The sequence below is a fragment of the Phyllostomus hastatus genome, unplaced genomic scaffold (assembly GCF_019186645.2).
Source record: "Phyllostomus hastatus isolate PE091 unplaced genomic scaffold, TTU_PhHast_1.1 phas_scaffold_501, whole genome shotgun sequence".
In the NCBI taxonomy this organism is placed as follows: domain Eukaryota; kingdom Metazoa; phylum Chordata; class Mammalia; order Chiroptera; family Phyllostomidae; genus Phyllostomus; species Phyllostomus hastatus.
The window spans coordinates 36,608,548-36,630,989 of NW_025334033.1; the positions used below are offsets into that span (position 1 = coordinate 36,608,548).

Genomic DNA, 22,442 nt, shown 5'->3' on the forward strand with positions numbered 1-22,442 from the left:
TCCCCAGTCAGGGCACATACAAGAGTTAACCAATGAATGCATAAATGAGTAGAACTACAAATTTCTCCCTCTCCCCCCTCAAATCAACAAATAAAAACAAATATAAAAAAAAAGTCGGAGAGAGTCAGTAGTCTCCATATACTGCCAAAAGAGTTTATGGCACAAAAACGTTAACTACCCTTGAGCAGCATGTTCCCTACAGTGACTGCAAAATGGCCCAGATTGATTCCATTGTGAATGATAGAACTTTCTAGATAGCTTTGGGGGAGCTGTGTGTGGATTGAAGAGGAGTTGCCTCTGTATCTCTTCAGTGATGGAGTATGATAATGTGGCTTTCCACTAATACTGAGCAAGCTCAGCAGAAGCAAAATGGTGATGATAGAAATAAGTTTATGATCATCTCTGTTTTGCATATTCTTTCTCAAAGAATTAAGTTTCCAAGTTGTTTTGTTTGAGGAATATAGGAAAGACCTCTTATCTGAGGTTATCTACTATTGATTTTGTAAGCAGGAGTACTAGCTTGCCAAGAACAAAAGTTACCCACACAACACATACACTATACAAAAATACTTATTTCTGAAACAAAAGATCAGTTGGAAGGCTGTATAACTTTAAAAATATTATTGTATTTGCTGTTGAGTTTTTGTGTGTGTTTTGTTTCTTCACCTTTTTTTCTTGCTTGGCCCTTAATATATAATTTATGTATTTATTGAGTATGAGGGAGGAAATAGTAAATTCTTCATATTAGTAAGAAGTAGGAGTATACACAAAACTCAATAGCTTAATTGGAACACAAAGATTGCTGGAGTTCTGTCCTGCCATGAGGTTGTTATTCCATTTGTAATGCATTTATCTTTGGGTAGGGTGGGATTTGCATTCCCAAAGTTACAATGAGTTTCCAGATCCTTATCGGTAAGTATTAGGAGTGACTGTTTTTAGTGGTGATAATGAGGCAGCTATTCCCAGGAGGAGACTTAGTCACTGGCAGATTTGTCAGAAGCCTGAAATAGTTTGTGAAAGCTTAGGATGGAAAAAGCAAGCTGTTTCAAAATCAAAACAAAACAAAACAAAACCAAAAAAACCCCCTCAAGCTGTGTTTTTGGGGGGAGGGTTAGATATGAGGATGGATGGAGGTGGCAAGAAACCAGATAAACTTCCCTGAAGTCTGCAAGCTACCCAGAAGACAGGAAAGATTAGTACTATTTCCCTAAAGCACTCTAGTGTGAACATGAAGTTTGAGTGTGGTAAGATTAAGCTGGTTAACAGCCACTAATCTGGAAGTATGTTCTCTGTGTACATTGGCAAAATTTAATTTGAGAGTAAAAAAAGAAATTCTTCTGGTAGCAACTCATTTTTGTTGCCAGTTTGAGAAAAATTAATTTTATGGCTAGAGGATATTTGACTGGCATTAGTAGTGTGTGTGTGAGGAGTATTCATTATCGGACAGGCTGCATTACCATGCTGAGGTTTACTAACTAATAATGAAGACCAGATAATCTTTTCCATGACTAGGCAGAATTAAGATGAGAAATGTAGATCATGCCTTCAGGTATGTATCCCATTTCAATTTTAAGTGCAAAAGGAATCTTTTTTAAGATTAGGGAGCCTGGCCTGTAACCCAGGCATGTGCTCTGACTGGGAATTGAACCTGCGACCCTTTGGTTTATAGGCTGGCACTCAATCCGCTGAGCCATACCAGCTAGGACTATTCGTTGAATTTTTTATGAGGTTAAATGGAAAGTCTTGTTGAGGTAAGCCATGTCTAAAGCTGTAGAGAATTTTTGTTAAGATTTTATTTGAGCCAGATTTTATTTGAGCCAGACTGACCATATGCCTGGAGGCAAGATCTCAACAGACTGAGAGTTTGCAGCATCAGGAGTTAAGGAATTATGCATTCTTTTGAAGGTGGTTACTTTGAAAAAGATATTTCAAAGGGGTGTCAAGCTCGGTGGTTTCCCTTCTGAGGGGTCTGGAAAGAGGAATTTCTAATATGCATTCACCTAGTTGCACAGAAACAATGGACAGGGCTTACTTAAGGCATAACATCTTTACTAAAGAGGTTATATTCCTGGGGCATGACTATCCACCATGACCTTCTCAGTTAGGAGTTTATGATCCTATTGCTATGTGAGGTTGAACCCTCTTTTTGTCCACAGTCTGTGTACTGTTCTAGAAGAATGTGGGGTAGCAGAAGGAAATCCATTGTGAGATATGGAGTTATTTGTTCTAAACTACTGAGGTAACTCCTGGAGGGTAACTGCCTTTTCCTTAGCTAGGTCAGATTGGGTATCATATGATACAAGAACATTCCTAAATAATAGTTGGAGTTACAGGTGATTTTGAATATCAGACAGTAGTAAGATGACTAGTAGTGACAATGAGGCAGTAATATATTTCTGTTATAGAAAAATTGGAAAATACAAGTGTGAAAGGAAAAAATATGTTGAGAAAGTTTGTAAACTGAAAAAGGAATCATGAACTAAAGCATGCTGAACTTTTTCTGTTTGTTTTTATGTTTTCATTTTGTATTTTTAATAAAAGTAGTTAATGTGCATAGTTTAAAGATTCAGTAGCTCTGTTAAGACTTGTTTCGAAAGGCAACAGTTCTCCCACTTAATCCCCCACTTGCAAACACTTCAGTTTCTCATAGCTGATTCTTTTTGCATTTATCTTTGTTCTTGGAAGGGAGGAAAATTATTTTTCCTACCACCTTCCTAAATTCTCCAGCTTGGGCCCTATGAATTGGACTGACAAGAGACAGATTAAAAAGAGAATAGCATATAAATTTATTTAGTGTAAGTTTTATGTGACAAAGCACTTTTATGAGGAAATGAAGACCTGAAGAAGTGGTAAAAGGTTGGGCATTTTTATGCTGGGTTTGATGAATAGTGAAAACGTTATGGGGAGAGCCTGGGTTCTTCTTGCCAATGCTGTAAAGAATTACAGATCAGTTGGGGCAACTGTAATAGCATAATCAATAAAATATACTAAAAAAAAGAAGGAAATACAGGTCAGCAAATCTATTAGTGCAAGCAGGGTTTATTGGTGTTATGTTCTCATGGAGGAGAATGGGCCTTGTCGAGATGGGGCAGGTGGAAGGCATAGGTTCAGGGTAAAGCACGGTATGAGTAGCCAAAGGCAAGGGTGGCAAGCGCACAGGGTGACCAGAGACACAAGAGCGCCAAGCCCCTCTGAGTCCTTTGTTCAGAGGATTTATATAGTTGGTAGGATGAGGGGTGAGGGGTTTACATATTGATTGAGAGGTGAAGGTGGTGCTAGCTTTGGGGTGGGGCATGAATACCCAAAGGTGTTAATAAGCTTCTTCCTTTGGGCACTGCAAGCCCCTTTTGGCCTTTCAGGCCTTGGGATAAAAGCAGTTTCGAGTGCTTTCCTTCTGAGGTAGTGGAACTGATACATAGAATTTTAAGGGCTTCCCTCCTTTCTGCTTTTATTTCCCCTCTGACATCTCATTCTGCTGTCACAAAAAGACATGTAAAATTGTGATAGGACAAAGGAGTATGGGCAAAGAGTAGTGAACTGGAGAAATTTAGCCAAGCCACTTAACTTACTTTGGGCTTTTCTGTGTCCCTCCATCTTTAGAGATAAGGATGTTCCTTTCCTCCAGCTATAGGTAGGGCACTTCTCACCTGAGGGTCTTAGTCTTAGGACCTGCTTCAGGGGAGAAGGGAGGGTCAGAGAGTCCTCCCTACACGTGCTGTTTCTCAAATTAGTTCAGCCTAAAAAATTAAATATGCCAAGGCATCATATTTTAGGGTAGCAAGTTCTGAACGCTGTCATTCTTAACAGCACTCTTATATTCTGATTTCTCAGCTTCAGGTATTATTTTTGGATTTCCTATTATGGCAGGCAAGGATTTAGGCTTTTCCCCACATCCCTAAGTACCCTTTTTGTTCTCCCATCCTAGTATAAGTGTTCATAACTTTGCTTAGATAGGTATTCAGTGTTTACACAGGTAAGACTGAAAGTCCTGTTCACAGTTAAACCACGTAGTAATTTGTGAACACTTTTATTTTTCTAGGCAACTTTTGTTTTTTCCTGAAATATGTATATCTTTCTTTGTTGTTTAACTTCTCAGTAATTTATCAGGTCCTTGAATAATGTCCTTTTGTTCAACGTCATTTTGTTCAACGTCATTTGTTCAGCTTTGTTTTATTATAATGTTGCTGAGGAGGAAAAAAATCAGTTCCCAGCAGGGCCACTGTCCTTGTGGAGTTTGCACAGTCTCCCCATGTCTGCACAGATTTTCTTCCTGGACTAATCTTTCCATGTTTCTATGCTATTGAGAGTTTCATGTCTACTTTACATTTTTAATTATTAGGAAAGCATGCTTATGCTCCTTCTCACTCTCATTTCAGTCTTTTTAAAAAAACATACTGTTCTTGTCTCATGTTTGTAGTATTGATGGTATGTTTTCACCTAGAGGTTTCTTCTGCATGCATAGTCTCTATCAGGACCAGTTACATAATTTGCAGGCTGAGTACAAAGTGTGAGAATGTGGGGTTCCTGTTTCAACACTTTCTAAAAAGTATTTTTATTTGAAAGAGAGGGAGAGAAACATCAATGTGTGGCTGCCTCCCACATACCGCACCGCCCCCCGACTGGGGACCTGGCCTGCAACCCAGGCATGTGCCCCAACTGGGAATCGAACCCGTGACCCTTTGGTTCACAGGCCAGCACTCAATCCACTGAGCCATATCAGCCAGTGCTCAACATTTTTTAAAGAATTCCAAGACACCAACAGCAGAGCATTAAACCTAGCATGGAGCTCTTCTAAGTACATGGTGCTACATGACTGCCCAGGTCAGCCTATGAAGCTAACCCTGCTTTCTCTTCCAACTTGCCTTATCTGTTTCCATCTCTGTCTTTTATGCTGAAGGTGTCTAACAATTCTTGGCTGTTTGCTAATATTTAAGAGTGAGATCCTGACTTTTGGTCAAGATGGCAGCATAGGTAAACCCAGCTTGCCTCCTTGCACAACCACATCTAAATTACAACTAAAATACAGAACAGCCATCACTCAGAACCATCAGAAATCTGGTTGAATGGAAGTCTGACAACTATGACTTGTGCTGGCACATCAAAGCCAGTTGTTAAATTTTCAGGGATTTTGTGAGCCTCTTGCTGAATACAATAATTATTAAAGTTATGCAAACCTATATGTAAATATTATATTAAAAATCAGGATGTGATTAATATAACTTACCATTTTTTAGTTATCTTGAGATTATGTGCATCTACCTATATGGTGGTAATATATGTAATAATAGGCTACTGTGCATTTTTTCTCAACTCTGCATTCAGTGACATCATTTGGTAGCTTGAAAGCAGCCAAGGAAACAGTATTTATACCATAGGAATCAGCAGATATTACACATAATATTGCCCTTATCTGTCCTTCCCCTCACCCCCCACCCTTAAGTAAAACATTTATTTACCACCACACCATGGATTGGGATCTAGTACTGTGTTAAACTGCCTTCACCTTACCTGGTGGTCTCTAGTCTAGAGACCTCCTTAAATTTAACCCTCCTTAAATTACCTTCAGCCTTTTGCAAGGGTGAGGAAAGGGCATTTGTCTGCCTGCCTGAGAGAGCGAGAGAGGGGATCTGGAAAATCCATTTCAGAAAGATCTTTTGTTAATCCTTCCCATTTTATCCCTGCTGAATCTTTTGGGGAGTGCTCCTTGACGCTTAACCTTAGGATTCAGTTTTCTTGGGTCTTTGAGTCCTTTACCTCTTGTCCATTTATTTTCCAGCTTTCAAAGATGTAGCTGTAATCTTCATTTCTCTGCATCTCTGTGGGTTTATATCTTTAAAAAAGAGTTTCTTGGTGTTTAAATCCACCATCCTTACTCAGAAGTGTAGGATATAATTCTTGAGGAAAAAAAAAAAAAAAGGTAAATAGCCTCAACAATGTTATGGGGTTCTAAATAGGCTTAGCCATTCCCCTCTTGGTTTGCAAGTCACATATAACTACAGTCTGGAGAAAATTCCACTGATTCCAGAATATTTTTAATTTCCATAAAGAGAGAAATAACTCGTTGTAATCAGGTGTTGAACCAGATGATCCATTGTAGTTTTTCATATGAGTGTGTGGGGGACATAAAGACAAGCATGAAACAATTTAAGGTTGCACAGTTTGGCCTTGAGGACAATTGGAACAATAGTATCTACTTGTTGTGGGTTCTGTAGCAATTCCAGTTGCCCATCAGTAGCTGGATCTGGTGACCTGTTCATCTAATCCTTTCTGAAGCAGGCTTCCTCAACTAGTGAATCTTCTAATTTTGTGACTTTGTCTTCACTCTTAACCTCTTCTCAAATTCAATGTGTACCTCCACCATTAGGTTTGATGTGATTGGTTGGGTTGGTTAGACGTTCATTACCCTTCATTTCACAACAGGCCACCTCATAGTCCACTGAGTTCTCCTTGGAGTATTGATGGTTACTTTTGATTAAGGCCAGAGTAGAGAACTCATAGGATATACCAAGGTGGCAGCTTAAGTAGAAGAAATTGCCTGTCGTCTCTCAGAGGGGTGTGTGGGCCCTTCCACACTTAAGAAACTCCCGATCCCTCTTTCTGAGGAATGTATATATAATGTATATTTTAAAAAAGATTTTTGTGCTTCAAGACAATGATAGCTATGTCTAAAAAGAATAGGTATCTGATCAAGTTCTGTTTGACACTGTACATGTGAAATAGGTTAGATAATCAGTTAAAGCTGCTTGTTTAAAGCTGTGAAGATGGTAATTATTTCTAAAGATCTAATATGCAGAAGTATTTAATTGCTAAATTAAACATTTCTGAAAAAAGGGAGCTTCTGGCAACTGTTCCTTGTTGCTCATCCTTCTAGTCTCTCCTTCCTTCACCATCTTTTGTGTTACAAATAAAGGTACCCTTCTCACCCCCTCCCCCCCACTTCATAGAATGAAATCCAGGTCAGACTTTCTTGTAGGTGCTAATGGCTGTTTTTAATTTTTTTTATTTTTAAATTCTTTGTAATTTCTGATGAGCTCTTGCCTGGGAAGAATTGCTTCTCTGTATCAGGATACGTGGATGGGGGTGGGGGATGGGGAGTTAGGCCAGGTTTTTCCGTATTGCTGTATGCTCAGGAGCAACGTTCTGTAGTCTGAAAGGATTTTTTTCTGGATTTTAAACTTTTTTATATAAAATTCATATTAAAAAATCTTCCAAAAGTACAACTATTAAATTATCTTGTATCACTTTATTTAACAAACCACCTTCTGTTAAAAAAAACTGCAATATTGAAACTGTCTTGGGATATCTAGATTCTGTGACAGTCATACTTGCTATAATTTCTTCCTCAGAAGCTGACCTGCATTTACCTTTGTGTTGCCCCATAGTGTGCATTTGAAATGGGAAATCTGTAAATAAGGGGCCTCATTGGCACGGTTTGGGGAGAATTATGGTGGTATTATGGTCGGTTTAAGAAAAGCTCACTCTGGCAGTTGACTGTCAAGGTGATATGCCTGCTTGATCAGCAACCTCAGAGGAGCTCCTCTTCTCAGCCCTGGATGGTAAACCAGTTAGCCCTAAGGTAGTGCGTCACCAGGAGCTGCTGCCATGTCTCTCACATTTTTGAAATGCCCTAAGCTAGATGGTAGGGTGAATTTTTTGCCAAACTTACCAGCAGATTCTTTTTTCTACCTCCTTTCACTTAAGGGACATTTTTATTAAAAAAAAAGTCTTAAGGTGAGAAAGTTAAAAAAAAATTATGCACAGTCATAGTATTTATTAAAATTGTTAAAACTGTCTTACTGTTGAAATAGCAGATGGCTGTGATAAAATAGGAATGTGTGAACTGTGAAAAAGAAACCAATGCAGATTAAATCATAATTTAAAATATCACTAATAAGATTCACTAAAATGTTTTTTCCTTGGATTAACTATTAATACTGTGTTCTCTTTTCATTTACCTTTTGACAAAACCAAAGAATAAAAAAATGAACACAGAGCAAATGACCACAAGTGGCTTTGAAATTTACTCATTCAGAGATTTTTAGGAAATGGACTTTGCAAAGTCAGAGAATCTTGAAATAAGACAGTAACTTGTAAGAGTAAGGCTGAGTTGTCCAAAAATGGATTATAACTTTAAGTAATACCTGGTCCTCTTATAATACAAGGAATATCAAAAGTGTATTATCCACAGATATCTTAAAATTGCAAGGGCTTTAACATACATCCCCTTGTATCTGCTACCTTAAAAAAAATAGATGATTTTCTTTGTATCCCTTGCACCATTGCTCAAAGTAGGTATATGTGACCTTTTGCCAAGACAGCTTAGAACATTTCTAACAGGTCCCAATGCTTACTTAGCTCAGTGCCAGGCCCCATTAGGCATCCAGCAGTTATTGAATGGAGAAATTAATCAATACTTGTTTCTACTGGTGCCTCTCATATCCATTCATTCTCTGTAAAGGTGCTCCAGGAATCAGTAAAAAAATACTGACCCAACCATGCTGCTTCCCTTTTAAATATCCTTCAGTGGCCCTCAGCTACTTAAAAGTTTTGCCTCTCAGACTTTTTTCCTTCTAAAATTGTTTTTGATTTTATAAAATTAACATATATACTGTAGTCAGAAATTCAAACAATGCTGAAAATAGATGTAAAAAAATAATACTCTCCTTTCCAAATATTTAGTTTGCTGGGCATATACTGTATTGACTAGTCTCTCGCATTTACTTTTTAATTTTAATCACATACAATATTTTTAAATCACATACAATTTAAATCACATGTAATTTAAATCACATACAATAATGTTTATCTTTTAAAAGTGTATAATATAGTCACAAAGTTGTACAATCATAACCTGTAATTCTAGGGCACTTTTATTGCCCCCAAAACAAACTCTGTACCCACTACCAGTCACTCTACATCTCTCTGTTCCTGTTTTGTTCAACCTGGTTCCAGTCCCAGTCCCTGTGCCGTGTCTGGCTCTCCCCTTTGAACACTGGTCCTGGGCAACCTCTAATCCACTTTCTGCCTCTGTAGGTTTGCCTATTCTGGATGTTTGCCTACAGTTGGAATCAGGACAATATGTGATCTTTTGTGTCTAGATTTTTTTCAATTAGCATAATGTTTTCAAGGATCATCCATGTTGCATTGCATATCAGTATTTCATTTCTTTTTATGGCTAAATAACCCACAGTATGTATATACCATAATTTATTTATCCATTCATCCACTGATGGTCATCTGGATTGTTTTCACCTTCTAGCTACTTTAAATAGTACTGCTATAAACTTCTTTGTACAAATATTTGAGTGCCTGTTTTCAGTTCTTTTGGGTGTATACCTAGGAGAACTGCTGGGTCATGTGTTAATGCTGTTCAATGTTTTTTGTTTTATATTTAATTTTGATATTTTATCTGGTAAACTTTTCTATTAGACCAAATCATTATTAAATTGATTAACTCGAAAGCCCCAGATAATATGTAGTTTGCAAATTATGACAGATTTTTGTTTCTTCTTTTTGACTATTTTAATCTTTTTGTGATGTAATGGCTGGTATCTTTATTTTATTCGTGGCTCTAATTTGGGAATGTTTTTAGTATTTTGCTATTGTGAATGCTATTTTCTATACATTTCCAGTAGATTTATTAGGGCAATTTTTTTTCTACCTCTAGTTTACTAAGGATTTTTTTAAAAATCAAGAGTACATGCTAAATATTATTTGCTTTTTAAGAGTGTGAAATACGTATCTTCCCATTAAATTGTTGATGTTTCAGGAGCTTGCGTTCCTATTTGCCTTGTTTTTTTTCCTGATTACCTCAGTGCATTTTTCTTCACATTCAGACTGTTGGTCACACATACACAAAATCTGGAAACCAATCTGAGAACATGTGTTTTGGAACATCTGTAGTGCCAAGTTCAGTGATGGTGTAAAGCTGTACATGTTAGAATATAGCCCCACATGTTTATTTACTTCAGTCTTCTTAGTCCCTTCATTTTATTCCTGTAAGCTAAACAGTTTAAATTTTTGCTATTCGTATTCAAGAAACACATCCCTTTTACATACTCTATAATTGGTTCTGCTCCTCCCACCTTATTCCTGATTAAAAAAAAAACAAAGCTTCAGTGAAGTAGCAAATTATCTGTTTGTTAGGGTGCTTATCACCATAGTAACAAGGAGCCAACTCATACTTGAAGTGGGGCATAGTGCTGATCTGTTGCTTTTCTAAAGGACCTAAGATAATTCAACTACCCTTTTATAGATGAGACAGCAGGCCTGTGCAAGGTGTATCTTAACATCCTCAGCATGTACAAGATACAGCTGAGGTAATTTGCAGAGGAAATAAAATGCGCTGAGGTTCCATCATATTTCAAAGACTCCAAAACATATCCAGATGTTCTTTATTTTCTGCTTGAGGGTAATCATGTAGCTTCCTATTAAGGCTCATTAACAGCTCCCTTTCCCCCAAATCCACATTGAAGACACCTGGTCTGGGGGAGTAGAGAATTCAATGAGGCAAAGGCAAAAAAGTGATTTTACATTTGGGTCAGATTGTGTAAGTAGGGGCCACAGGTAATCTTTGGTTTAAACATATTTCAGTTACATTTTGAAGTGCTTTGTCTTAGATCTTGCTTTGAGAAAAGATTGTTTGGGATTTACATTTTAGAGATTTTCCTTAACAGTTGTGGTTAAAGCTAAGATCTGGGGAGAGGATTGGTGGAGAGAAAAATAGACCAGAATTTGAGATTTTTTGCCTGAAATATTTTCCCTGATTTTAGGAGAATGTCAAAAATAAAATTACATTTTCAGGTACCTATAAAATATATATAATGTTTAGTTTAGTAATAGAATTAAAGAGCTTAGGAAAATCAAAGTATAATTTGGGACTAGCCAAAAGCTAATATGTTTATTATCAGGAAAATAAGAGACTTTGAGATACAGTATAGAAAAATTCCCAATAATACAAACTCTGGGGGCATTTTGGTATTAATTAGAAATCAAAGACCTCATAAAACAATTGATGTAATTTTTATTCAACAAATATTGTGTCTAAAATATACTGTTTGGGCCCAGTATATATAGCTATGAACAAAACTAAGTCTTCCACTAGAGTCATGCACCAACTCAGGAAGATGCACCAACATGGGACGTCAGGAGGAGGAAGGAAGTGCTGCAGAGAATGTAAAGAAAGGACAAAGGGAATAGGGAAAGTGGGGGAACAGGGCTCCTTTAAGTGGATGAGCAAGGAGTACCTCTCTAAAAAGATGACATTTGAGTGGAAATGTAGAAGAAATTCAGAGTGACACAGGTAAATGTCAGGGGCAAGACAAAGGAAACAGAATCAAGTGTAAAGGCTTTGAGGTGGGGTTGTGCTCTATTCATCTGAGGAAGAGAAAGAAACCAGTCTCACTGGGGCAGAATAAGGGAAGGGGAGAAAGATGCGTAGAAAATGAGAAATAGGGCCATTTTAGGGGAAACCAGTGAAGGGTGTGGCAAATGAAGTGATGGGACGTCCCTTTTTTCTTTCTTACAGGGCTATTCTGGCTGCTGAATTTCAGAGTAGGTCCTGTGGGGAGCAAGATTTGAATTGAGAGACTGATAGGAGACTAATGCAGGTAAGAAATGATGGTTACTTAGAACTGGATGGTAGCAGTGATAGTGGTGTATAATAGCTGGATTCTGAATATATTTTGGTGACTCAGGGTTTTATGGTTTTAACAATTGGAAAAATAGGGTTGCTGTTTACTAAAATGGGGAAGATTTTGGAAGGGTAATGGTGAGGTGTGCACAAGGAATCAGGAGTTTGATTTTGGACATGTTGAGTTGGAGATGCTCATTAGACATGGATATTCTGAAGTTGAGATTTTGAATAGTCAGTGTTGTCAACCTTAAAAATAAAATAGCCAGTTATTTTACCAGCAAAATTGAGTTTATTTGGGAATGCAGAGAAATTGCAATTTGGGACACTCAAGCTATGGCAGACCATACATAAGCCAGTAGAGAACAAAGAAGAGGAACATTGTAACAAAAAAGGAGAGAGTTGGGAGAGGCTGTTATAAACAAAATGTTTATTGAAGGAAACCAGTTCAAATGTGTTGGTTTCCCATTGGCTGAGCCATGGCAGTTTTTCATTGGCTGGGTCTGTTGTTGGGCAAGGAGAAAACCTTCCTTCTTCCTATTGGAGTCTGCAATGGGTGATGAGTGGTAGTGCACGAGAGCTTCCCTTCAGGACTTCCCAGTCCATTTTAAATAAGGTTTCTTTGATTCAGTTTCACAGTATACAAACCTGGAGTCCTGAAGAGAGGTTTTTTATTTTTTATTTTTGTACCTAAGTAGTTTGAAGAGAGGTTTTGGACTGACCACTTGGCACAGCATGTAGATGGTGTTTAGAGCCATTAGATGGGCAGGTGGGGGACTTAGGATGCCATCTCCCAAACTATTTGAGGAACTCTAGGGCATCTAGCAAACTCACAGGGTTTGCTGCAGGATATTTAAAAATTTCCAGGAAAACAGCATGGATGGTATGTATGCTTGTCATACATGTGTATGTGTTTTTAAAAAGTTTTGTGTGTACATGTGTTTTGTATGTTCCTGTGCATCTGGGATCAGCAGGGTGCAGTTTTGTATGTGTACATAGTATTTCTCACAGAAGAAGTCACATAAGCAAATACAAAATTCACATTTTAATTAGATTATTCCCCAGTATTCTTAGTCGACCCTATATAGCAGAATTGATTGTGCTGGTAGAGAATCTGCCCAGAAAACTAGAGAACTGCTGCCTAGAGGCCCAGGAAAGGACTGATGGAGATTTGTGCAAAGTCTCTTTTTTAAAAAGCAGTTTATTTCTAAAATACATGCATTTTTGAATTCTTTCTCTAATATAGTATCCTTAAAACTTAAAAATATTTAAAAGCAATTCCACAGATTAACATTTGTTGCAAGAATGAATGGGTAAGGAGGCTGCTTTCGATAAAATGAGTATCCTACCCTGCTCTGAGATAAGATGGCTCTTAGAAAACTAGGGAGGTTTGAGTCATAATGGATAAGGTCAGACATCTTTAGGAAGAACAGTGTCTAGTAAATGAGTGCTAGAGATATTTTAGAGTAGTCAAGGGAATTAGTTCAAACTCAGAAGAGTATGAATACCTAGGAAGTTAAATAAAGTTATATCAGCTGAAGAAAGTATGTAATAAAATGAAGATTAGGCCTTTAGGAGGAACTTTGAAACTTCAAACTATGTTTGTTCTGCCTTTAGAAGAGAGGACATGGTTGGAAGAGGCTCAATCTTCATTGTATTGAGTGAGCACTTTGGTTCTTGGGGGCGTGGGATATAATGTTTTGGGTCAAAAACTGTCAAGAGTCATTATAGCTTGGTTGAATTCTTCCTGAGATGACTCTCTTCTTTCTTTGCTTTTTTTCTGGTATGACCCAAACTTTCTGGTTGAATAGTTTTAATACCAGAAGAGGGGGTAATATGAATGGAAAATTCAGGAATTCTAATTTCCGAAATTGGGATTTCGGTCTCTATTATGACTTAAATAGGCACACTAATTTATAGTATGAACTAACTTTGGGAGCCTCGTTAACTTGGAGTGCAGTGAAAAGTGGGTTTCTTGTTCTGTATTAGTATATGAAGTCATGACTACATGGTTATCTTATGATTTCTTCATGGTTCTCAAGATTTATAATTCTAGCTGTAAGGAGGTCCTATTCAGGAAACAAGACCGTTTTTTTTTTTTTTTTAAGGCATTTTGGGATATATAGTAAGTCCTTTCTTAAGACTAAAAAAAATTTCACAGTAATTTGACTTTTCTTCTGATAAAATATTCCTAATATTTAAGGAGATTTCCATTTCCTCTATTCCTAGTTCCAAGCTAGGAAAAATGTTAATTTCAGTGTTGTTTTTTATTTCTTCTTTTTTTTTTTTCTTACTTATGGCTAGCTTTTGTTTTCATGTTAAGTTCAATCAAAGATAACTTTTTTCCTGTTTGACTTGCCTGTTTTTTGTTCCTCTACTGATGTTTTTCCCTTCCTTCCCCCATCTTTCCGAATGAGAGCCTGTGATAGGCATTTACCTTTAGTTTTGATCTGTGTGTTTCCTGTAACCATGCAGGAAATTTAGAGCTGAATGGCAGCAGATGGGCAAGACATCACTTTTCTGTATCCATCCAAATTTAGTTTTTTTAAATAATTATTTTATTGTTCAATTACAGTTGTCTGCATTTTTCTCCCACTACTCCCCCCCACCAGCCAAACCCACTTCCCTCCCTTGCTTCCACCCTCCCCGTTGGTTTTGTCCATGTGTCCTTTTATAGTAGTTCCTAAAAACCCTTCCCCTCATTATCCCCTCCCGTCTCCCCTCCAAATTTAGTTTCAGTATTGAAAATTTAGGAAATACTGTATACTTATGCTAACAGTGAGGTGAGCTCAAGAATAATCCGCCAATTTAAAACCCAATTTCTGGGTGTTCCTTCTTTCCCTATATTGTCTTAAGTTTTTGTGGGGGTCTACATAAGTGCAAGTCAGTTCCTGCAGTAGGATATACTGCAAAATGTTTTCATAGGGAGGACTTGGTGTGTCTATTTATTTAAATCTTTTATAACTTAAAATATATTGTGTTTTGAATTTTTTAATGTGTCAGAAAATGTCAGTTTGAAGCAATGGCTACATCACTACGGTGATCTTGAGCAAATTTCAGGTTCTGAGCTTTTATCCACTTTTTGGCACAATGGTTGCAGACTGTTAGGTACAAAAGTATTGAGGGACGTGAGATTTGTGGTGACATGGGCACCACAAGGAGATAGGTATGCAGAGACTGGGGAGAAAGAAGTAGCAGCTGGTACAAAGGCCCAAGATGCAAATGAGCTTAAGAACAGAAAGAGAGCCAAAAAAGATGTTTGTGAAAGTACTTTGTAGATACAAAACATTCCTGTACAGCTCAGGAGCTATTAGGCTTAGGGAAGATGTATGTGTATGTGTTTTCTTTTTCCGTTGAGCTATGGTTTGTTACTACAGGGCCACCTTGCCTAGGGTCAGGCTCCTGCCTTGAGGATGGAAAGGAAGAGTGGGATCCATGACTCACAAATTCCAGCAGTTTGTACATTATGACAACTGTTACTTTATTTGTACTAACAGTCTTTTTCTATAAGATGGGCAGTAGGAAACAGAGGAATAGAATTATAAATAGAAATGTTGGGTGAGGGAGTTTTGTATTATTTCTGACTCTTACAGTGTTTGGCTTTGTTGTTTGGTACATATAGTTTTGCCATCTTTAAATCTGTCACTAAAATCTGATCTTGGGTATTAAGTTCTCATTTGTGGTTTAGTTAATAACTGAAGTACCTAAGGGTTCTGGGTGTGAACTCTGCATACTGTATACGTAGTTTAGGACCAGGGAAGTTAGAATTTTCTGTTAAAGTAATTAACAAAGCACGGTGGCTTCAAAGTAACATTTTATATTTATATTTATATTTATATTTATATTTATACTTATATTTATGAATAACCAAAACTTGATAATAGGACATAGTTTCTTTTTATAAACCTTAAAGATGAAGTATTTTTAAACTTCTTGGTGTGCTTCTCCTTCCTAGTTAGGGTGTGTAGGAGTCTGTTTATCAGAAATTTGGGTAGTGCCGATTTTTTTTTAATCTTTGTAAACATGACCCTAGACAGCTGTGTTTAATATAGTAAAGAATCATGGGGAAACTTTATAATGTTTCTGTTTGGGACTTAGTGTCTGTATTTTAGTATTTAGAGAATATGGTCTGGGGCTTGCATAACTCATAACTGAATGGCTGCATATGTAGACTCTTCTGTCCTGGAGGTGACTATGCAGATGAACCTTGTTTTTACCTTAGTTAAATTGACAGTTTTAAGTTAAAGAACTTTGTTAGGAAAAAAGGAAAATGTTTGGACATGGCTGGTAAGTAGGATTTTCTTTAAAATATGATATTGTTTAGGGATGATTTAAGTAACTAGAGTGTTGGAAAAATGCTGTTACTCAAGCCAAACTACTTACTGGCTCGCAGAAAAGTAAACAAGATTCAAGGTGACCACGGCCTGGAGCGTGTCCTCTGTGCTTTCACCTCCTCTTCCTCCCACTTCTGAGAGAGCACAGTGCTGAACCAGGGAAGAGATGGGTGGAGTTGCTTAATTGCATCAACTTCTGGGCTACCCAAGTATAGCTTAGTCAGACACTTGAAGTGTCTAACTAATAACAAGAATTTTTAAAACATGCAGAACCTGACTATTTGGTCAGGGGCACTGACCTCTTTTCCTTTAGTTGTCAAATTAAAAAACAACAGCAGCCAACACAGCAATAGGCATCCAATGTGAATGAATCAAAATACCTATTTTTTTTTTTGGTCAGATTGGCAAAAAGTATAATTTTTGGTTGCCATAGAATTTTAGTAATTAGTTTATGTGTGCCATGAGATGATAAAGTTTGAAAATCTCTTGGCTAGGTTAACAACCTTTGATGACTGAGGTATTGATTTTTGAGGCTCTGTAGAGAAATGAGGAGGTCCTGTGGTAGAACAGACTTCCTTGTGGGTGGTATGGTGGGATTTGGGGAACTGAGTTTAGGCAGTGTCTCCAGAGGGCTCCAGGTTGCCTTGTCAAACTGGGGTTCCCACCCAGCAAATTAGGTAAGATTCATTAGAGACTCCGTGACAATGAAGGGCAGGTGTTTTTCAGTGAGAGGAGTTTCTTATCATTTCCCCCTTTATTTGGAAGCTAGGTATCTCCTGATGAAGATGCAGGAGACTAGGATGCTATTGTAGGATAGTTTCTGGCATTTACTTTTCACTGAGCTTTCTTTATGTGTGAAGTGTTTCGTGCTCGATCTTGTGGGGGAACCTGTAAAATAGCAGACAGGGACCCCTGCCTTCAGGAATTGATAGTATGTAATGCTTTCCTTTTGGTTTTTTGTTCATCTTGGGTCTACATATGTTCAGGTATTTCAGGGTCTTCAACCATTTCCAGGGCAAAGAGAAATAGTTCTACTAAAATGAACTTGAAGTGACTTAGGTTTACAGCTTATTTTTCCTTCAAGAATGGAGAACCACTGGGATTTGAGGGTTTAGAAAATATAGTCATAAATATACTGTACATGTAATTAGGTACCTCTGTACACCTGATTTGACAACTTTTAGGCAAATCATTTGACTCTTCTGACACTAATCATTCGTTATGTAAATGTGCATACACACATACACACTGCTCATTTAAAATACTTTAAAGCATGTTTTAAAAAAGGACCCAGCACTTGGTGTTCTAAGGTGAACTGCAACTTGTATATCTGATCATTAAATTAAAATATTTATTAAATTATGTCATTAAATATGTATTTGTGTTCACAAATATAATATATTAATTAAATTAAAAGGATCAAAAGCCATGTGTGTAATTAAAAAATGGATGGACTGATTGTTCTTGACTACTGTTGGCTTTGTTCTTTTTTATTTGACTGCCTGTGAGTTTGTCTCCCTTTCATTTCTTTTTACCTTTCTTGTTGCTTTTTGATTTATTTCCTGTCCAGTTTATAGTAATGGGTGTGGAATAGGACAAGAACTTGTGTTGGTTAGTGCCCTGTGTCTGAACCAGGAAGGAGTGGATACACCAGACAGCCTGTGGCTTGTGGGGAGGGACTTAACAATAATCCTTACAGAGCTGCCCTGCCCAGGAACTACAGAATTCCACAGTTTCTTCACTCCAGATTGAATGGGATGCAGCTCCACACTGTGTGTGCATAATGGACATTTCTAAGCTCATTCATCCAGTATTTTCCATATGTTTCCATTTATCTATTTCTCTCTTTTTAAACCAGTAATTATGGGAGAATTTAGTTATGTACAAAAACATGGAAATAGTGGAGTGTTAAACCCTCGCTTACCCATTACCTAGTTTCATGGCCATTCTCATTTGATCTATATTCCTAACCATTTCTTCTCTCTCATATTGTTTTGAAGGATATCTCAGGCATCATATAATTTAATCTAAAAATATTTTAGGGTATATATCTAAGAGATGAGGACTTAAAAATTAATATATATACATGTATACATACTCATATACTAATTTTTACATTATATCTGTTTGAGTCAAGATTCACATATTGGTTTCTTAAATTTCTTTTAATGTACAGGCTACTCTCTCTCTGTTTCTTTGTTTCTCTTAGAATTTGCTTGAAGACAATAGCCTTATTATATTGTTCTATAGTTTCCCTCCAATCTAGATTTTGCCTTTTTTGTTTGTTTTTTAAGATTTTATTTATTTATTTTTAGATAGAGGGGGAAGGGAAGGAGAAAGAGAGGGAGAGATACTTCAGTGTGTGGCTCCTTCTCACGTGTCCCCTACTGGGGACCCGGCCTGCAGCCCAGGAATGTGCCCTGACTGGGAATGGAACCAGCAACCCTTTGCTTCGCAGTCCTGTGCTCAATCCGCTGAGCCACACTGGCCAGGGCGATTTTGCCATTTTATATCCCTTAGGTGTTCAACTTATTTCTCTCTTGTGTTCACTGTAAATTGGTAGCTGATTCTGATGATTGAATGGATAAGGAATAATTCTTTTTAAGTGCCTTTTTTCTCTCACCAGGGGATGTAATGTCTGGTTGTGTTTCAGTGTTCTGATGTTAGCAGCGACTGATGATTAATTCCTTGATCTGTTAATTCACTAAAAGTTGAAAAAATGGTGATATCTATTTCTGTCATTCCATCTATTTATATTTGAATCGAAACCTATCAGGAAATAAAATTGTATTTGAATCATTTATAGCTTTAAGTTATTTTATTTTGAATTAGTATTCTTTCTCTATGACTTAGTAGTACTGATTAAAACATTGTACATGATTTGGTGTTAAGATGTGCAATATACTTTATTAGGTAGTTGATTACTGCAGAATGACTTCAAACCCATTCAGTTCATTTATTTAGGAAGTTGTCTTAAAGTGCTTACTGATGGTTATTTCTCAGCTAGAAATACTAATTAGGGATAAATATACACTCTAGTATGTAACTTCCCTACTTGTATAATATAAAGTGCTGTTTTAAAGTCTTGTCTGGTTATGTAAATTATTTTTTAATGAGCCTAATGTACTTGATTTTCTAAAAATCAATTCTAGGCTTGATTTGGATTAGGAGTAATAAAGTCTAAAATATGTCTCCTTAGTACAGTTAGCTTTGGTGTTACTTATTGATGACCTAGGTTTCAAAATAGTGCAGTTTGCCCTGACAGGTGTGGCTCAGTTGGTTGGGCGTCATCCTGCAAAGCGAAAGGTCAAAAGGTTGCTTGGTTCAGTTCCTGGTCAGGGCACATCCTGGGTTGTGGGTTTGGTGGCTTGGGGCACATATGAGAGGCAACCAATCGATGTTTCTCTCTCACATCAATGTTTCTCGCCCTGTCTTTCTTCCTCCCTTCCCCTGTCTCTAAAAAAATTGTGCAGTTATTTTTTGTGTGAAATTACAGAAGAGGCTTGGAAGATAATCTGATTTTTTTTCTAGTTTTCTAGTTTACAGTAAGTCCCATTGCATAACTTCTGCATTTTGCATTTGAGTACTATCTAAAGGGGTCTGGTGCCCATTTGGTATCTTTGAGGACCTTCCAAATAGTTCCCTGTTAATATTTATAATATGACAATATGCTTTTTGTTTCTGGAAAGAATTAATTTGTTTAGGGGAAGGAAAAAAAAAACCAGTTACCTGATTGGTATTTCATTTTTAAACAAACAGCTGAGCTGGAGCACTAGAAAGTGCTCTCAAGCCTAGGGTTTGACCAACTCAGTAAAGTTCAATAAAAACATCTGTGGTGGGGTTAACAGGAGATTTTCAGGTGACCAGATAGTTGACTTTCCCCTCATGTATTCTTACTGCCTTTCTTCTTTACTCTCTTCAGATCTTGTTCAAGCTCAGCGTTCTTTAGTCAAAGCTAGTAAGTATGGTCGAATTGAATCTTCAGATACATCTGCTGTGGAATAAACCTGATTTTCACTTTTCTTTGGGGGATTTTGTGAGTCTGCCTTCCAGATGAACTGGAAATTCAGTTTGATCATGTAAATGGACATAGAAGGGCAATTAAAGTGATAGATCAGGAAATAAAATTTAAGTTTTTCAGCATTTTGCCAGATGGGTCTTCAGCAAGTTATTTTTTAGGTAACCCTTTAGAAAATAATGCTATAATAAATCTCTTTAGTGAATAACAGTTTTATGGGGCTTCATCCTGCTGCTAACACAGGGTAGGGAAAAAGGTTTACACTTGTGAGTATACAAAACAGTGTATTCTTGTATTGTTATTTATTAATGTATTGTTTTCCATATGAACAACTTTAAACCTACTTTTGCCCCACCCTGTACTTTGTTAGATTCAACACAAGGTTAGAGTGATTTGTTGAGGTGCTTGTGCAGTAGAGATGGATGTTACAGTTTCATCCTGTTTTTCAGATTCAGGTTGTTTCATTGAGAATAACATATCATCCACTCAAATTCAACAGATTTTTTTTGTGTGTGAGGCTCTAAGGGAGCAGTGATAAAGCAAGTAGGCAAAGGTCCTCATCCTTGAGAGCTTACATCTTACTGAAATTATCCATAGAATTCCCTAAGTGGAATAGTGGAATTCCACATACCCTCAGTTTCTCTTTTCACCAGTTGTCCAGAGCTGCTGTTTGAGGAAAGTCCGGACGACCTTTGAGTAAAGAGAGTAGAATGCAAGCCAAGTTTTACAATTTTACAACATAACATTATCTTTGTTGGCCCTGAGTTTGGTGTGTAGAAAATAATGGATCTTTTTTTATTATTTTGTTTATTTTTAGTTTTTTTAATAGAGCGGGGAAGGGAAGGAGAGAGGGAGAGAAACATCAGTGTGTGGCTGTGTCTCACACATCCCCTACTGGGGATCTGGCCCACAACCCAGGCATGCGCCCTGACTGGGAATCAAACTAGCAACCTTTTGGTTCGCAGGCCTGCGCTCAATCCACTGAGCTACACCAGCCAGGGCATAATGGATCTTTTTAAGTAAATAAGAAACTTCCTAGTGATTTCTACTTATTATTATTTTCTCTTTTTATTCTAAGATTTTGTGCTGAACTGCAGTAGGTTTTCTAGTGTAGATTTTCTGAAATAGTATTTTTTCTCTTCTCCTGTCTCCTTACCTTTATTGTTGGTGTGTAGGATTAAAGTTTATTCTGATATTCTTTGGTTGATTGTTAACAACCTCCAGTCATTTAGGAAGTAGCTACATGTAAATACGGTTACCACATATCCTGTATTTTTTTTTTCATTTCTTTAAAAAAAAATTTTTTTTAGTCCCCCCCCCCCCCCGTATTTTTTTCAACATAATCTCAATTTCAAGTACTTTGTTCCATTTATTTTGGATGCTTAGTTTTTAATTTAGATAATAAATGGTCCATTACATCAGTGCTCTTTAACCTGAGTTCGGGGACCTGCTGAGCTTTAGGGAGGTGATTTGTGACTCTCCAGAACGACGATGCCAAACCTGGCAGGTAGGAGCCCTTTTCTCCAGAGAGCCTCGTTTGTTTTCATCAGAATTTCAGAGGGCTTGGTGGCTGCAAAAAAGGGCTAATAACCACTGTTTTGTGTATAAATGAGATTTTAATTAATAGGAATAACAACTTTTTTCCCTTCCAGATATATTTTTCAGAAAGTTAGAAGATTACGCAGTTGTTTATTATTATTGGGGCAGCGAGTCCTTGAACCATTTGAAGTGTTCTCTTGAGCCAACTTAAATGATATAGAGGTCAAATAAAAAACTTTATTTTTGTTTCATACGGTCTTAAAACATCAAACTTGAACCTGTGAGTTCTTGCATTTATCTCATTGTTATGGGCTGAATTGTATGTCTGTCCCCACTTTGTGTGTCAAAGTCATAACCCCCAGTGCTTTGGAATGTGACTGAATTTGGACAGAGAGAGGGTGGGCCGTGATCTAATCTGACTGGAGCCCTTAGAAGCAAAGGGAATTTGAACACAAGGATAGATAGGAGGGGCTGTGAACAGAGGAAAGACCATGTGAGGACTCAGTGAAAAGGCAGCCACCTGCAAGCCAATAAGAAAGGCCTTGGGGGGGAAAACAAACTTGATGCCACTTTGATCTTGGGCTTCTAGTCTCCAGAACTGTGAGAAGTAACTTTTCTATTGTTCAAGCCACCCTCGCAAACTAATATGATGAAATAGCAGTTGAGTGACAGTAAAAAGTATAGTAAAGTAACTTTATCTTTGCCACAGTACATTTTGGGGGAAATGATAAAATGTTGTGTATAGCTTTACATAGTCTAATACCTGAAAGAGATGGTAGGACCTATGAAATTTAGATATAGCATATTAATATTAATTCCTATTCTTATTGCTCTTATTCTTTATAGATTTATCATTTTATAGTTTTCCATTTGCCTGTGGTTATAGTTTGTCTTCTGTTCTCTAGCACTTTTCATTCTA

The 22,442-nt window shown here is 37.2% G+C and overlaps 1 protein-coding gene across 9 annotated transcripts in view; it reads left to right on the top strand.

The window, feature by feature from the left end:
- The window catches only part of FBXO34 (F-box protein 34), a 76,614-nt gene that overhangs the window by 40,191 nt on the left and 13,981 nt on the right, over positions 1 to 22,442 (top strand). For 6 of the 9 annotated variants that reach the window (XM_045823434.1, XM_045823435.1, XM_045823436.1 and 3 more), the window contains exon 3: positions 11,528 to 11,609. The exons of the other annotated variants lie outside the window; for them this stretch is intronic. The gene's annotated coding sequence lies outside the window, so the exon portion shown is untranslated. The remainder of the gene's footprint in view (positions 1 to 11,527; positions 11,610 to 22,442) is intronic. 9 annotated transcript variants of the gene reach the window in all.